We start from the raw sequence: 14,950 nt of genomic DNA, 5'->3' as shown, positions 1-14,950 counted from the left end.
AACACTTTCTGAACTCTAATTCTAATTCCAAACTATGCACACCACTGTCTATATCTCTCTCCTCCAGTACCCCAGGACAGAGCCTTGGATAGAGCAGAAAAACAATAAATATTGATTTCTTAGATTATTTTTGCCCATCAGATTTGGAACATTGTTCTTAATTCTCAAAAGGGATATCTAAACAATCTCAGTTCACAAAAAATACTCCTATTTCCACCATTTTTATTTATTTGTTTTGCCCTGTTGATACCAGAAAAGGAAAAGATTTACTTCATTCTTGATTGAATCCCAGAAGGCTATACTTAAAGCAAAGAGATCATGTTTGTTTGTTATATATTTCGTTATTTTTGTATTCTGTCATATGTCAGGAATTCTTAACCTGAGATTCACAGACACAGATTAATTTCAGAAAGTCCATGAACTTGCATGGGATAAAATTACATCTTTATTTTCATTAATTTTCAATTTTTTTACTACTATACATTTTATTTTATGTATTTAAAAACATTATTCTGAAAAGGATCCATAGTCTTCCATAGACTTTCCAATAATCACACACAAATCAAGTCAGTTAGTGGTTACCATGTACAAGCACTGCTTTAAGTGCTAGTGATACAAAGAAAGGCAAAAAAAAACTAATAAAAACCCTGTTCCTTCTCTCAAGAAGCTTACTCTAATGGAAGAGACAATATGTAAACTATGTGCAAGCAAATTCTATACAGAACAGAAGCCCAAAAAGCAGGCTGTGCCCTGAACTTGGAATAAGAACAATCCTTTGCACTCTGGATGATCTCACCCTCTGGCAGAGTGTATTACTTTGACCAAAACAAGGTGTTTACTGAGAAAATTATGATTTTCATATTAATCAATAACTGTTTAAATTTGTTAGAGCTTTACCTATTTCCCAGGGACCTGAGAGCCAAAACAGCACATGTGCTGCAGCCTAAAGCCATCCATCACATTTTCTGACATGCTCACATTTTGTTTCTTGAATCTGCCAAGTGAACCAGGCCAGATACTACACTCCTGTTCCCGCCATATTAATTTTTTCAGTTGCCTGCTGAATGATCACAAGACAATTAACCTGGAGCCTGTTCCTACAGAACCCAGGTACTCCTGCATTGTTCATACCAACCATGAAAACTGTTACTCAAGTCTAAGAATGATTGTGTTGGGGTCCAGACCCTTTGTAGTTTTGCATGTATATGAGTCCTGTCTTTGCCCCAACATATTAAGCCCCTTTTCTCAAGAAAGGGGGCTTCTGCTTGCAAGTATTTTCCTCACTTTAAAATTAATTAAGCCCCTACTTGATTTTTGACACACTTGCCTCTTGTTTGTTTGGCTTTGGACAATACCAATTTAGAAAACAATTCCTGTCTGGTTAACAAAGGAGGGAGAGAATGCTGGCATGGGGAACACCCCAATGGAGCCCTTAATTAAAGGAACAGCAAGGAAGTCAATGTAACTGGAACATAGAGGATGTGAAGGACCATAAGATGTAAAAAGATTGGAAGAAAAGGAAGGAACAAAATTATGAGAGTTCATATTTGATCCTTGAGATAATATGAAGCCATTGTTTTTTACTGAATGGAGAAGGAGGGAGGGAATGCTAGTATAGTCACCCCTATGACCCTATAGTCACCACCCATATGACAGAATACAAGTGGCCTGATTTGTTCTAAATCCCAGAATCAGGAAATGAGTTAGCTGGGATTCAGACACAAGTCCTTTCCTTCTAAACTTCAGGTGTTTTCCATTTTACCATACTGCCTCCCAAAAGGGGTTTAATCCCTGCCAAAAATCACATAACACTTTCTGAACTCTAATTCTGATTCCAAACTATTCACAACACTGTCTATATCTTTTTCCTTCAGTACCCCAATATAGGACCTTGGATAGAGTAGAAAAACAATAAATATTGATTGCTTAGATTATTTTTTGCCCATCAGATTTGGAACATTATTCTTAATTCTCAGTATAGTCACCCCTATGCTTCCACCCTAGACAGGAATTAGCCAGAGTGGATGTGGTAGGGGGTAGGGTGGTGAGAAAGAGAGAGGAGTTAAAAATGACAGGGTGTAAGCCCAGGTGACCACCAACCAACAATTAAGTAGAAAAAAGGATTTGGGGGAAAAGATAGTGAATTCATTTTTTTCACATCTTGAGTTTGATGTATATAATACATCTAGTTCTATATATACAAGAGGCAATTGGAGATGAAAAACAAGGGTTCAAATGTGAGGTTAAAATGAAAACTGAGTCCATAGGAGCTAAGATCAATAAGCAAATAAAACAGAGGGAAAAGAGAGAAAGAGCCCAGATAGAGCTTTATGGGACACCCATGATTAGCAGGGCCTATCTGGATGAAGATATAGGGAAAAAACTCAAAAGGAGTAACTAGACATGTAAGAGGAGAATCAGGAGAGAACAATGTCATGATAACCTAGTAAGAAAAAGGTGTCAACAAAAAGAGGTTGATTACCAATGTCAAAGGATGTGGATATAACAAAAAGGAGGAGGACTGAGAAAAAACCCCAGGATTTTTATTACTAGAATGTTGGTAACTTTGGAAAGAACAATTTCATTTAAACGATGAGATCAGAAGCCAAAATATAAAAACTATTTTTTAATTTAAGAATTCCAGAGTCAGAACATAGATATCAATAAGAGAGAGATTGACATCTCTAGATTCAGAGAATATTAGGCCTGGAATTTTCTCAAATTACTTTCTTTTAAAAAAGAAGAAAAAACTAAAAAAAATGAAGACTAAGTGAATTAAGAACAGGGATGCGGTTAGAACCCAGATGTCCAGCATCTCATTCCATGGCACTTTCCAGTACATAGCCCCCTTAAATTGGCATCTTTGAATTTCAAAAAACTTCAAGTAAGCCTTCTCATAGATCCCAATTCTTGATTCTTTAGGAGTCCTCTAGAAACTTAGGCAAGGTCTGGGAAACTTTTATCTGAGGATTTTGTTCAGATGGAAAAAGAGATCTCCTATTTCTGTGAATATCCAGGGAGAAAAAAGAACAGGGACAAAAGAAAAGGAAAAAATAAGAGGGTTGGACTGGGCAAAGTGTATCGTTTCCTGTTCTGTAATGACACCTAATTAGGGCTTTCTATCACTCTCCTCTCTCAGCATTTTTGCCTATTTCTTGTCCCTAGTGTTAAGCAGGGAAAGTGGCCTGAAGAAAAGTGAGTGACCTTGAACCACTGCCCTAAAAGTTCCTTCAGCAGGTGGATTTTTGTGTTTACCCATCCTCCACCTTAATCCTTTGAGAGAATTCATAAAGAGCAAGGGAGATGGAATTCTAAGTAAAACTTGAAAGATCCCTGAAGCTCCTCTCCCTTTCTTTTCCTCCCTTTCCCCCCATATTGGGGATAATCCACCTGGAAGGGATTCCTGTTTAGTTTGAAATGGGCTCAAGTAAACACTGATGGCCCTAAATGTGAGATTCCATAAAATGCATTATTGGAAGAGGTAAATAAGTTTGGATAACAACCTCCCCTCCTCCAATCTCATGTTTAAAGTCAAATTTGGATAAAAGATGATAATGATAGAGACTGGGTTTCAATCGCAAGACATGCATTTAAGTCTACATTTTGTCAGTAATTAGCTATGTGACTTTGGGCCACTTCACTTTGCCCTCTGGGTCTCACTTGCCTCCTCTTTTGACAGAGAGAAAAACGTTTAGTTGATCTCATCCATCCATCTAGCTCAGTAATGAGCTGTGTGCTCTCTTCACATGAATATACACAAATGGAATTACTCCCCTCTTTATATAAATGCTTGTAAGAGTATTGATATAATGCTTTAAAGCTTGCAAACCACTTTCAATATATTATGTCATTTGATCCTCACAACAACTCTGAGGTAAGCTGTATTTTTATTCCCATTTTACAAATGAGAAAATGGAGTCTGAGAGAGAAGTTAAATGAATTACCCAGGGTCACACAGATAGTAAGAGTCTAAGGCAGAAAGTCAAATCCTATATCCCCAAAGTTAAGCTCATGCCCCAAATTATATTCTAAAACTTCAATAGACCAGCAATGAAGTTTGTTTTATTTTTTTCTCACACTTGTATCACTAAATTTTAATGAGGAAAATATGTCCATGTTCAGGGAATTGCTGGAGCCAGCTTGTCACAACTTCAGAAAGTCAGTTGTTAAATTTTTCAGGGTGAGCATTTATACTTCCAAAATCAAGCAATGATAAAAATTAGGGCTTGGTTTTTTATTTTGTTAATTGTCTAGACTTTAAAAATAAGTAAGAAAACTTTAATTAAAGTAGTTTAAACTTTAAAGTGTTTCTTGCATGTATTTTTTTTTTTTTTTTTGCCCCTGGGAAGCAGCTAATCAACCAAATGCCTTCATCTCTCTGTTGTGAGCAAGCTTAGTTTGCTTGTCCTGAGTCAAGGCAGGAATATTTCTAGCTACTTCCCCAGAGAGGCTCAACTTGGCTCAAAGTTCTTTGAACTAGGATCCAGGAAACTGGGATTCTATGGTCTTTTCTGTCCTTCCCTCTGGGCATCTTTTTCCTTCTCTGAAGAAAGAAGAGGGGAAAAGGGGGCACAAATAAGGTAATGTAAGATCTCTTTCATTTCTAACAATTTATGAGTCTAAGAAATTTGAGTTTCACTGGATTCCACCTTGGTTCAGACTCAGTTTCTGTGAATCTGAGAAAGTTCATTGGTCTTTTTTTCCCCTAAAATTTAGGACTTGGACCATTTCATTTCTATAGAATGATCTATACCTTCAAGATCTAACATGATGTTTTGAGGATTTTTTTTTGAGGCAGGAATTATGGAGGGATTACAATTGGTTTCTATCTTTTTTTAGTTCCCTCCCCATAGAGATTCATCTATTTGCTACAAGGTTTAGTATTCTAACCCTCATCCTCCAGTAATCAGGCACTGTAAGATGCCAACTGATCTCAGTACCTAGTTATAAAAAATAATGACTTAAAATAGGAAGTCACACAATGTCTTGCTTTCTAGTGGGGGTAGGGTGGGGAGAAGGTTTTTGTGCTGGAAAAAGTAGATAGTCTCCCTAGCCTTGGTGTCTCTGTCTCACCCACCACCCCCATAGGCAAGTGTATACCCCACCAGACTGTTGTGCCAACTTGTAGAGATGTTTGTTGCACTTGCCTTAAGTTTAAGCATTCCTAATATTCATTGATTTTAGATCTAATATTTGATGGTTCTAGCCTATGATTAGGAATCAAATCTCCAAATCCATACTAATTTTCAAGGGTATTGTGAGGCTCAAATGAGATAACGACTCTAACACGATTGCAAACCTTAAAGTCCTATATAAATGCCAGTTGTTTGGGGGTTTTTAGTAGTCTATAGTAGGCCTTCAGCTGATGATGACTTCATTCCCTATTCCTTGAGGCTTTTATTGATCAGGTGGTGGGAGAGGTAGGAGACAGAAAGAGAGAGAGAGAAGACAGAGTGAAGAAAAGAAGAACAAAAAGAAGAAGAACAAGAAGAAGAACAAGGAGAAGGAGAAGATGAAGGAGAAGGAGAAGGACAAGGGAAAGAGAAGGAGAAGGAAAAGAGGAAGGGTTGAGGAAGGGGAAGGGGAAAGGGAAAAAGGAGAAGAAGGAAAAGAAGGGGAAGGAGAAGGGAAAGAAGGAGAAGAAGGAGGAGGAAAACAGGGAGAGGGAGAGGCAGGTGGAGAGGAAGAAGGAAGAGGGGGGAGAGAGAGAGAGAGAGAGGAAAAAGAAGAAGGAAGAGGAAGACAAGAAGGAGGAGGAGGAGGAAGAAAGAGATTGAATATTATACAAAAGGTACTAACCAACCAAAATCAACTGTTTTCTTTTTTATTTGTGAACAACGCAAGTATTAACATATGCTTTCAAAGCAATAGAAAGATTTTGGCAGTGCCTGCCTTTTGGATGTGCAGATCTGGATCATCAGTCATTCAAAAGGCTTTTCTTTCCTAAGCTCCCAGAGAACAGTCACAATAGAGAATATCTTCACAGCTCTGAAGTAGTGAGCTGGGCCTCCCATCCCATATAATGACACATTTCCAGAACAGCCTCACACCCCTCCTCCATGTGGGCCAGCACCTTTCTACTTCACCTTCCCTGCATATGATCCCAGGACTGAGCCCTCTTGTCCAGTCTCCCATTATACTTCCATTACCTATCTCAAGAAACTATTGTGAGGAAGGTGCTTTGTGAGCTAAACACAGTCTCTAAATGTGAAATATTTTAATTTTAATTTCCCCAGGTCTCAGTTTCTGAAGCTATAAAAAGAAGATGGTGATCCAATACCCACTCTGGAATGTTCATAGGGAATCACTAATCAATCAATTCCAGTGATTTAGGAAATGCCAAGTACTGTATCACAATAAAGCAATCCTTACCTTCTTTTTTTGTTCTTAGTTTTAAATTACATTGAGCTCATTCTTCATTTAGGGATTGCAGGCAGAATTCTAACTAGGTTATTTCAGGATAGACATAAATAGCATAATCTATTCCAACAGGCCAGAAGCTAGAGCTGCATCATTAGTCAGCTTTTCTTCAACATTTTAGGATTTTTTTTTAACCCCCATATGGGGCCCAGAGAGTTCTGAGAAGCAAGATGGGCCCCAGGCAACATGGTGAAACTAGAGAATTTTATTCATGGCCCATGTTGAAATAATAATGACACTTTAAGTTAGCACAACACTTTTGAGTTTTATAGACTCATAGAACATCAGGGTTGAAAGCTAGATGATAGATAAATGGATAGATAGATAAGGTAGATGGGTAGGTAGAGGGAATATTTATTAAGCACTTGCTGTGTGCTTAAAAAAACTTTAAAGATAATCTACACTAATTTTATCACATTACAGAGAAGAAATCTAAGGCCCAGGGAAGAGATAAGAATTAAATAAAGCCACAATTCTTTAGTGGCAGACTAAATTAGAATTAGAATTAGGATTAGAAGCCAGTTTTTTGGTCCAGGCTTCTTTCTTTTCAATCATTCTTCAGTCACGTCTGACTCTTCATGACCCCTTTTGGGGTTTTCTTGGTAAAGGTGCTGGAGTGATTTGCCGTTTCCTTCTCCAGGTCATTTTTTACAGATGAGGAAACTGAGACAAATAGTTAAGTGACTTGCCCAATGTTAAGTGCCCAGGGTCATATTTGAACTCAGGAAAATGTTTTTTTCCTTAATTCAAGGCCTGACACTGTACCCTAATAGCTTCATTTTTTCCCTCCTATAATACTGTAAAAGTTTTGCCTCATCTATTATTCTAGATTACTGGGAACCTAGGAAGAGGTCTCAGAATCAGGAAAAAGGAGATCTGCTCCAAATTCTGCTATTAACTATCTGTGTAACCTATCCGTAGGTTGGTTTTCTTACCGACTCTGAGCATTAAATTCCTCATTGATTGACTAGGCTAGGTAATAGGATGTAGTTAAGGGGCATCTAAGCGGTGCAGTGGAGAGAACATCAGGTTTGGAGTTAGGAAGAATTTTCTTCCCTTCTCTTCCCTTCCTTTCCCTTCCCTTCCCTTCTCTTCCCTTTCCTTTGCTTCTCTTTCCTTTCCTGTGGGTGTGTTCTTCCTAAAGGAATATAAGTTTTGATCACTGAAACTTCAAAATATATCTTGGGGTTTACAAGCTAGATGACTTCCCTAAGGATCATGCCTTAAACCCAAATCACTCTGATTCTCATTGAGTGACCAGCTAATAGGTCCCAAGTCAAGCCCTACTAGGTCATTTTGAGGCCCTGATTGACCCAGAGTGTAAATAGCAATTGTTTCCTGATTTGATAAGAAACTCTGAAGGTCTTTCCATCTTAGACTGATATTTTTCCCTCCCCAACCCCCCCTTTTTTTTGACTAGGCAAAAGGCACCATTCTTTGCTTCATTTTTTGCCTTGCCTTAATAACTTAATGGGTGTAGCCTCAATGAAACTGAGACCTCTTAAAGACCTTAATTTAAAAAGCCAAGGACTAGCGTACCCAGGGCCATCTCTGGTCATCCTGATCTATCTCTTTTACTTGACTCATATGACTCCAGGAGAGAAAGCAAGACTTTACACAACCTTTGCTCACAAAAATCCAAGTCACTTGTAAATTATGGCACTATCTTTCTGATGTCAGGATCCTCTTCAAGAAGGAAGGACAAACAATAAATCTCAAATTCCTATGGATCAAATGGGAGGGTTAGACTAAATAATAGGGCCATGGATAAAGTTAAGGGTCACTACGTGGTGCAGTGGAGAGATCAAAATCTTAGAGTTAGGAAGACTCATCTTCATGCCTTCAAATCTTGCCTTCCCAGGTGTGTGGAAACTTGCCTCAGTTTCCTCATCTGTAAAATGAGAAGGAAATTTCAGTATCTCTGCCAAGAAAATCTTAAATAGGGTCATGAAAAGTCAGACATGACTGAAGTGACTGAGCAACTATAATAGGTCAAGTTAAGTCAAGAAGCATTTATTAATTACCTACTATTGCTAGACAAAGTGCTGAATCCAAAACCAGTCCCAGTCTTCAAGGAATTCCCAATCTAATGGGGGAGACAATTTGTAAACAAATATGTATGAATCAGCTGTATACTGAATAACTTGGAGGTAATGAAGGGATGGAAGGAGGGAGAGATTTTTTGCCTATAGGAAGGAAGATCAATTAGGGCTTCTTGCAGACAGAAAGATTTTAGCTGAGATCTGAAGTTAGCTAGAGAATCCTGAAGGGATTCATTCAGAGGCAACAACCTGCAAGAGAGAACAGTCTGTTCAGGAACATCCAGGAGCCCAGAATCTCTAGAAATACTAGAGCATAGAACAGAATCATGGGAAGGAGTAATGTGTGAGAAAGCCAGAAAAATCTAGAGCACAAAGAGCTCATTTTAAGGGATAAAGAAATCCAATCAACTTGCCTGGGTATAGAAACATTAAGCATCAAAAGTGGGGTTTGAACCCAAGGCTTCTGATCCTTAATGACTGTCTCTGACTGCTAGTTTTAACATTATTTCATTCTGTCATCCTGGAAGAAGTTGTACCCATATGACTGATGAGGAAACCAAAGCCCAGAGTAGTTTTACTTCTCAAGGTGGTACAGCTATTTTGTGGCAGAGTTAAAATGAGAAGCTGGCATTCTTACCCAGCCCTGGCCTCTTTCTGCTACTCTACACTGCTGAAATAGCAATTCATTTGCTCCAGTTTGTCTTCTTAGAAAAAAAAATCTCTTCTCCTGAAATAGGAGAATTAAACACATAAACCCTTTCATGGCAAGATGTGCTGGAGATTAAAGAAATAACTATCTTTCATAATTCACACATAGAAGTGGTGAAAAATAATCTGTTATTATCTAGAGCAAAGAAAGAGTAATTTATAGCCAGTCATGAATACTTAATCATTAGACCAAGTGATGCTGCTCATATTAATACAGTGAAAATAAATCAGTCTTTAAATCTGCAGCAGACTTTAACTTGGCATGTTGAAGATAAATCAACTACGTCTGTCACAGAAGAGTCTGTCTGTGTTACAGAATTATTAATAAGAACTAACTCTCCACCCTGCTCTGCCCCCTTCACCAACCTGAGTCAACCAGGAATAGAGCTAAGACTATAACTTTTACATCAGCAACAATGATTATATAGCAATTCAGATTACATTAATTATATTAATTACCCAAAAGGCCCAGAGATTTGTCCCCATTAATTTTCCATTGGATAAAATCACTATTAAAAATAGAACAAAAATCTCAATAGTTGAGTGAATATAGAAGGGAATGAGCTCTTATATAGTACCTACTATGTGCCAGATGTTTAGATAAATGGAATACATTCTGAGTGATGAGAAGGTCATGAGATGCACAAGTCTTCAGTAGGAAGTGATCATTGCTGTTGCTGTTTCCATCTTCAATCCTCCCCAAGACTCTCTGGCATGTCTGGTAGTTTGAACCTTTTCACAATTGATGAAATAGAGGTTAAGGGAGTTGGCCAGGATCATACAGCCATTAAGAATCTAAAACTAGATTTGAATTCAGGCCCAGTATTCTATGCACTGAGTTGCCCCTAATGTTGAGCAATAAACAATATCAGAAAAAATTCTGGAATGAGAGATGGGACACTGGCTTCTGGTCCAGACTCAGTCAGTACCTGAGTCTATTTAGCATAATTCTAACCTTAAAATCAGCTCCAAAAAGATCCATTTGTTGAATTTTAAATGTGACCATTACTCCTCTGAAAATAAGCACTACGAATCTGTGCTTGTTTTGTGGTAGTAGTTGTTTGTTGCTGGTTGTCTAGACTTAAGGAAGGAAAGTTAAAATGTTAATGCAGTTTAAACTTAAAACTGTGTTCTATATACATTTTTTGGAGAGCCAGTTGTTAAATATTTAAACACATCTGCATAGAATCTAAGAATTTCAGAGTAGCTAAGATTTCAGAGATCATCTAAGTAAAGTCATATATGACTAGCAGGACCTGCTGGTCCTGAAGTCAGGAAGATTTGTTTTCCTCAGATATTTCCTAGCTGTATGAATCTAAACAAGTCACTTAATCCTGTTTGCCTCAGTTTCCTCATCTGTAAAATGAGCTAGAGAAGGAAATGAATGGCCAACCACTCCTGTATATTTACCAAGAAATCCCCAAATAGAGTTGTGAAGAGATGACTGAATGATCAAACAACATAACAATATATGAATAGGAGTCTCTCTACAGAATCAATAACCCACATCCAGGACCAAGACATTATTCATGCTTCTGCTAAAGACCTCTAATCTGAAGGAATTTACTACTTCCCAAGGCCCTTCATTCCATTTAGACCATAAAGGGGTTCCCCAAACTTGTCTTTTTGAGTTGCCATATCTTCCAGCAACAAGATAATTTTATTGATTAAAAAATGTTTTCCTTATATTGAACTTAAATCTGAAATTCTATCATTCCTATTCATGGTTACTAGTTTTATCCTCTAAGAATAAAATGAATATGTCTAGTCACTTTTCCATATTAATACTCTTTCAAATTCTTGAAGATGTGCTACCCTATCATAATATCATAGGATGCAGAGCTGGAAAGAACCTTAAGGATCATCTAAATCTAACCTTGTCATGTTCTTTGGCTCAGATATTAAGAGATTTATCTTGACCATACAGATAGTAAATAAAAAATGAGTTTTTTCTCTGAGGGTTTAAACAATTTGTTTTCCTTCTTGGGAACTCAATTCCCCATTTATAGTACAAAATGTTGGATTTTATACCCTCTAATTCAGACTAATTAGAAGAAGACCAATCTGAGTTAGTGAAATGTCAAAATTGCACCTGATTTTTTTTTTTTAATTAAGTTGATCTTATAAACACACACTAACTGCAACTATAATAGAGCAACATGACAGACCAATAGTCCTGTGTTTAGGCTTAGAATTTTGTACCTAATTTCAGAAAACTGTACTTAAGTGCTAATTTACTCATTTACTCACATTTGGGAACTTGTATGCTCACTTAGAGATAAAGTAACACGAATAATGGAAAGAGATATGAATAAGGGATCTGAAGATCTGGATTTCAATCCTAGCTCTGACATCTCTCATATAACTATGGGAAAAAAAAATTAATTCTGCATTTACTTCCTCAATTGTAAAATGAAAAGAACTAGATCTCTAAGATTTTTAGATTTGAAAATTTGAGCCTCAGTTTCCTAATCTATCCAATGGGCATAGTAGAATCATAAAATGAGAGTTTGACAGTATCTCAAAGATCATCCAGCCCAGACTCAGGTCAAACAAGTTTCCCCTAAATGACTTCCTTGCCAGATGGTCATGAAACCTCCTCATAGAGTTTCCAGTAATGAAGAAACCTTTTCCATTTCTTTGATCATTTTTTATTTCTTCCATCTCTTTGATTTGTTTTCCATTTGAGACAGCTCAAATTACGAGAATGTATATTCATTATGTTGATCCAAAAATCTACCTTTCCTTAAGTTCCATCCATCAGTTTTAATAATAATATTAAAGCAGCTGTATGGCACAGTACATAGAGTACTGTACCTTAAATTTGTGAAAACCAGAGTTCAAATGTGGCTTCAGACACTTATTAGCTGTATGACACTGGGGAAATCACTCAATTGCTATCTGCCTCAGTTTGCTTATGTATAAAAGAGGATAATAGCATCTAACTTGTAAGTTTGTAGTGAAGATCAAATGAGCTATTTGTGAAGTGCTTTGCAAACCTAAAGAATTACATAAATGTTGAATATTATTATTAATACTTACACTGACTGTCTCATGTAGTACTTATTAAAAGCTTTCTAAAACGACAGAGTTCTATGTTAAATAACAAATTTTATTATCATAAAATCTTGGAAGTAATCAAAATATATTTTCCCAAAAAATGTATAACCCTAGTCCTTAGGCAAACTGCTTGAATGAAAACATAAACATTTGTAAATAGAAATCAATTGGTTAAAAATATAAACTGCCAAAACAATTTATAGACTCTCTTCTCACCTCTCCATAAAAATGGTGTTTTCATTTGGCTTAGCTAATCCCTGCCCCAACTTCTGAATTATCCTCAACTCATCCTTCTTAAAAGAATCTGATCCAATGTGTTTCTTCCCTTCCCCTCCGCCTTTCCTTACCAAGAATGATTTCCATTTACTGAAGAGGCATTTGATTAAGGTCTGTGACTCCTGCAGTGGGTTACTTCCTGTACAGATTCCCCAATGCATATTTATTAATGTGTCTGCCTGTCAGAAAAGATCTTCTATGTTGGGTTATATGTAATTTATATAAATATAAAATTTTCTCTCAAAGTGAATGGAATAACAATTGCCTCCTGATGTGCTCTCTCTCTCTCTCTCTCTCTCTCTCTCTCTCTCTCTCTCTGTCTCTCTCTCTCTCTCTCTCTCTCTCACACACACACACACACACACACACCATATGCCACATGCCATTCTTCATCACAATATATTGCTTGTTGAAAGACAATAGAGTGATGCCCTCAATTTCCTGGCTCTCCTATTTACAGTGACAACCTGGGTGGTGATTTCTGTAACCACAGCATACTAATTGCATCAAGTCCCCAAAGCAGTAGGGGCTGAAGCATGGAGAACCCTTAGAGGTACCTCTGGCCTCATGTATCAGGCAATGTCAACACAGGCTAGTTAACAAGAACGCTCTGGGAATGAGGAGGGACATGAGACATAGTGCAGAGGAAAGAGCACTGGATTTATATTCAGAAGAACTGTGCTACATAAGCTTGGTCAAAAGGTTTAACTTCTTTGAGGCTATTTTCTTATTTGTAAAATGAGAACAACACTTTTTATACTATCCTATTACAACCCTGTTGTGAGAATCAGATGATAAAATAAATGCATTTGTGTGAATGGGGGAAGGTGATATGGAGACCCTTGATCATCTCTTTTGAAAGACTACTAGATAAGATGCAGAATATAAGAGACAAGAGTAATACCCTGCCCTACTCCATTGCCTAAAGGTCAGATTGCTATATTTCTCTCCCTTCCCCAGATTTCTACAGTACCCTTAAGGGAGTTTAGGGGAATACACTCTTTTACATTGTTTCTAGCACCCACAATTTTGTTCTCTCAATTCTAGGGGTCAATTATATCCCAGTTCTAGTTAACAGATTATCTTTTACAAAAGAACATATACTTCAAAACTATAGCAAAAACATAACAAAATATTACTTCTTTACCCCAACACAAACACACACACACACACACACACACACACACTCACATACACACACTCACTATAGAGAATATATCAAAAGACCCAAGAGAATAACACTTAACAGAGATCATACATCTTATGAGAAACAAAATATGTACATTATGGTGGGATAAGGATCCAGGCAGTATCAGAAGTGTAAGTTTCAGCTAGTAGATAGAGCACTGGACCTGGAATCAGAAAGTTCTAATTTCAAATTTTACTTCAGACATTTACAAGATGTATGAACATGGGCAATTTACTTCACTTCTGTTTGCCTCAGTTTCCTTAAGTGTATGGGGATAATAAAAGCACCTATTTCTTAGGTGTGTAATGATCAAACAAGGTAATATTTGTAGTGTTTAGCACAATTCCTGGCCCATATTAAGCACTATATTCTTCCCCACCTTTCCCAACTTGACCCACATGTTCCTTACCTGTATACCCAACTTCTTATAAACTCCCTAGATATCCAATCTGGGTATTTATGGAAGAAAGAGCCCCAGGTGCGGGTGGAGGGAAAGATGTTTTATTGCTACTTTTCTTACTATACCACTTCCTACTAGCCCAGTAAGTATCTTTGTGTTGAATTAATTGTATCTCTACTGATTCTCAAAAAATCAGTTCAATTGGAAACTTGAGTAGATAGATAACCATCAGTTGGGGAATGGCTGAATAAGTTAAGGTATATAAATATAATGGAATATATTGTTCTATAGGAAACCATCACCAAGATGATTTCAGAAAAGTCTGGAGAAAGTTACATGAACTGATGCTAAATGAAGTGAATAGAACCAAAAGAACATTGTATTCAGCAACAAGATCATGTGATGGTCAACTGTGATGGACTTGGCTCTTTTCAACAATAAGGTAATTCAGAACAATTTCAATAAATGAGCGATGGAGAGGGCCATCTGCATATAAAAACAGGACATTGGGGACTGAATGTGGATAATAACATGATATTTTTACCTTTTTTGTTGTTATTTGCTTGCTTTTTTTTTTCCTCATTTTTCCCCTTTTTGATCTGACTTTTCTTATCATGCAGCATGATAAATGTGGAAATATGTTTAGAAGAATTACATATGTTTAACCTATAATTACATTGCTTGCTGTCTAGGGGAGGAGAGTGGTGGGAAGGGAAAGAGAGGATTTGGAACACAGGGTTTTACAAAGAAGAATGTTGAAAACTGTCTTTGCATGTATTTTGAAAAAAAGGAGTTATTATTTTAAAAAGTCAATTCAGGTTCATGAGTTATTGTTTTATGTAGAACCAGAGTCCC

The sequence above is a fragment of the Sarcophilus harrisii genome, chromosome 1 (genome assembly GCF_902635505.1).
Source record: "Sarcophilus harrisii chromosome 1, mSarHar1.11, whole genome shotgun sequence".
Lineage (NCBI taxonomy): Eukaryota > Metazoa > Chordata > Mammalia > Dasyuromorphia > Dasyuridae > Sarcophilus > Sarcophilus harrisii.
The sequence above is the reverse complement of the archived record's forward strand: the minus strand, read 5'-3'. Positions refer to the sequence as shown.